Raw genomic sequence first — 4,009 nt, 5'->3', positions numbered from 1 at the left:
TATCATATCTTACGTTTTTATTAAAAACTCCGTTGGCCACTAGTGGAATTTTTTTTTTGTTTTGTTTTATTATGGGCCAGTCCCGATATCTTTATTTTGAAAGTTTCAGTTGTCAAATATGTCTAAAGTGCATTCTTGCAGCTAATCAATAGCAGCATTTGTTTCGTTTAAAACGAAACTAGTGGAATTAATAAAGTACTTTTTTGGTTTTATATAGTATGTGGCCCCCAAAAACTGAAGTTAGTTTTTAACTAATTTTAAAAACCAAGTATGTTTTGGAATTGATAAATTCTTTTTTTTTTTTTTTTCAGAGATTTATGTATTTGAAAAGCAGAGTTAAGAAAAAAGAGGGAGAGATAGATCTTGGTCACTCCCCAAATGTCCGCAATGGCTGGGACTGGACCAGGCTGAAACTTAGAGCCTGGAACTCCATCCAGGTCTCCCATATGAGTGTAGGAGCCTAAGAACTTGAGCCATCTTCTTGTGCTTTCCCAGGCACATTAGCAGGGAGTTGGATCAGAAGTGGAGCAAAGGCTGGCACTGTGGCGTAGTGGATAAAGCCGTGGCCTGCCGTGGGCCTGCTGTGGCCTCCAGTTTGAGTCTCGGCTGCGCCACTTCTGATCCAGCTCTCTGCTATGGGTCGGGAAAGCAGTGGAAGATGACCCAAGTTCTTGGGCACCTGTACCCAGGTGGGAGACCTGGAAGAAGCTCCTGGCTTCAGATTGGCACAACTCCAGCTGTTGTGGCCATCTGGGGAATAAATCAGCAGATGGAACACTTTCTCTGCATCTCTGTAAGTGTGCTTTTCAAATAAATAAGTATTAAAAAAAAAAATGGAGCATCCAGGACTTGAATCAGCAGCCTATGGGATAGTGGCACTGCAAACAGCAGATTAACTCACTGTGCCATAATGCCAGTCCAGAGTTCATAAATTCTTATGAAGAGGCTGAAAATATGTATTTTTATCTTTGATTTTTACCTATATTCCATCAATTTGATAATCTCATTAACGTTGCCTGCTTCTTTTAATTATGTTATGATGCTACTTTATTTTAATGTTTTATATTGTCAAATGAATTTCCAACTCTGATACAGAGGAAAGAAGTACGTGTTTTTCTTGGCATGAAAATTCTCTATATAGGGCTGTAGGTTTCCTACATGAACCCATGAATTTCTGCCTTTGAGTACTGATTGTATAATCAGTCCAGATGACGTATAGGTAAGAGAAGCCACAAGGGCATAGGATGTCCTTAGACATACTGTGTGGACTGTAAAACAAAGCATTCCGGGGCCAGCGCCGTGGCTTAACAGGCTAATTCTCCGCCTTGTGGTGCCAGCACACCAGGTTCTAGTCCTGGTTGGGGCGCCAGATTCTGTCCTGGTTGCCCCTCTTCCAGGCCAGCTCTCTGCTATGGCCCGGGAAGGCAGTGGAGGATGGCCCAAGTCCTTGGGCCCTGCACCCGCATGGGAGACCAGGAGAAGCACCTGGCTCCTGGCTTCGGATCAGCACGATGCGCTGGCCACAGCAGCCATTGGAGGGTGAACCAACGGCAAAAAGAAAGACCCTTCTCTCTCTATATCCACTCTGCCTGTCCAAAAAAAAAAAAAAAAAAAAGCAGTACGGGTGTTTCAGATGTATGCAATAAACTCCTAGGGGTGAGAGGGCTGTTTGGTGAGGTGTTTGTGAATCAGATGGCACAGGCAGCATAACATGAAGTATTATTGGAAGTTTTCCTTCTGTGAAGTCTGTGCCAGGGCAAAGAAGTAGAAAGTAGCCAGTCAGAGATGAAGGATGGATGCCAGGAGGTCTGGGCATGCTCCTTGGGTGATTTCCACACAGCTCCCTTACTGTGGGATTCAGATCCATGCCCTAGCAAAACTGCAGTTGTCTCTCACTTGCAAAATTGCTCATGAATAGCTGAAACCACAAGTGGAAAATCTGATGCTGACAAAGAAATACTACATTGTTCTCCTCCTTTGTTAAGTCAGGCTACTAATTTCTTGGCTTGTTTGTCTTTTTGCAAGTACCCAAGTACTGGCAGGATCATTTCTTTTTAAGACCTTCAGTATTATAAGCTCTTAGCACTCTTTTGGCTCAACCAAGTTTACCTGACGTTTCTTGAGCATTAGTAAAGCATTTTAATACTTTGTTTAATAACCCTCCTGTAGGAAAGAAGCATTATCTCCATTTTGCAGATGGAAAAATTGATGTACAGAGAGGATCACTTGGCCAGAATTGTGGGCAATCTGACTTGAGTTTGGTATTTTAGCCCTAGTCTATTCTGTTTCCCCTTGTACACGGCAGCTCATTGCTATTAAAAGACACATGGGTTGTCCTGTGTAGTGTAAACCCCTTCCTATGTAGTGTAGATGTGTTTAGTGTCTGGTTCACTGAATGTTATGTTCTGGGAAGTAGTTTGCTGTTCATTCTTGGAATGAAGCAAAATACTTACACTTCAAGTGTAGCAGTGTCCATGGCTTTTGGAAATGGGCTAATTGGGGGAGGAAATAGATCTTTGAAGTTTTTCCTTCTGGGGGACATATATTAAATTTTTATTTGACACTTAAATCAGGACAGCATATCTAACAAAGCATTTACTCTTTTTCTAGCATTCTAGATTTTCTGAAATATACCACTGTAGTACATTATCTAGTTTTCCCAGTGTCTTGAATCTGTAATGTGGACAGAGGCCAAAAGGCTTAAGGTTAGCTGAGAAGAGGTTGAAGAGTAGATGCCATCACTTGATATTCCCTGAGGGATTGGTTCCAGAACACCTTCCTCCTCCAGGGATACCTAAAGGATGCTCAAGTCCCTTATATAAAACTGCATGTGCACTGGTCTACTTCAGATCTCTGCATTCTTTGAAATAAATGTTTAATGAAATGTAAGTGCTACACGAGTAGCTAGCTGTTAAACTGTATTTAGGGAATAATGACGGTGAAAAGTCCACATGTTTAGGACAGACACAATTTGTTTTTTTCCAGATATGTCCAATTCACATTAGATTGAATCCATAGATTTGGATTCTGACATGGAATGCTAACTGAATTCCTTTAGATTTTGTATCAAGACTTGGGTTAGGAGCTGGTGAGTCTGTTTTTGTCCTTCCAAATGAGTGTTCTCAAGATAAATTTCTTCATAGGATGAATTCTGATCAATCTTTGTGAAGTCATGATAGTACAATCAGTAACAAGTTGAGGATACAAGTCCTTTCCTCACTGCTTAGTTGGATAAGAGAACAAAATTGAAGAAAGCATATGATTTTCTCCTTGCTAGTGCAGTGTGCCATGGTATAGTTCATGTTGTCGGGTACTTCAGAGATGGTCCCTTCCCCTTCAGATGTCCATTCTTGCTGACCTTGTTTCGTTGAACATAAACCTGTTATTTTTCCAACTTGAATTTATTTTTGTCAGTAGGATTGATTATCACAGTTGCATAGACTTGGAAATCATATGCTGTCCCCTTGCCCCCCTTTTTATTTAAAATAGTGCCCTTTGGTTATTGTCCAGTCACATTATCTTCACTCCAGTCTGTACTTTCATCCTTGCTACCCAGACTATTGCTAAAATCTGACTGTTTCCTCTTGCTCTCTTAGTGTGTTTTATGTTACCCTAATAGGATATCATAGACTGAGTAATTTGTAAAGAACAGGGGTTTATTTTCAGAGTTCTGGAGGCCAGGAGGTCCAGTATGAGAGCCTTCTTGCTGCATGGTAAGTGTCAGATGGCATATTGCATGAGGGTACAAGAGAACATCAGCTCAGATCTGTCTGCCTCTCCTTACAGACACTGGTGTGCTTATGAGAGCCCCAACATCATGATCTCATCTAACCTTATTACCTCCCAGAGGCCCCACTTCCAAATGCCATCAGATGCGTATGAACATGGAGATTGTTTCCAACATGTAACTTTGGAGGACACATTCAAGCCATAGCACTTTCTCTTCCTGTAGGCTACCGTCAAGGAAGTCTTTCAAAATGTTGCTTTGCACATTGATCTCAGAAACCTT

This window comes from Lepus europaeus, chromosome 16 (assembly GCF_033115175.1).
Source record: "Lepus europaeus isolate LE1 chromosome 16, mLepTim1.pri, whole genome shotgun sequence".
In the NCBI taxonomy this organism is placed as follows: Eukaryota; Metazoa; Chordata; class Mammalia; order Lagomorpha; family Leporidae; genus Lepus; species Lepus europaeus.
This window is presented reverse-complemented; position numbering follows the sequence as displayed.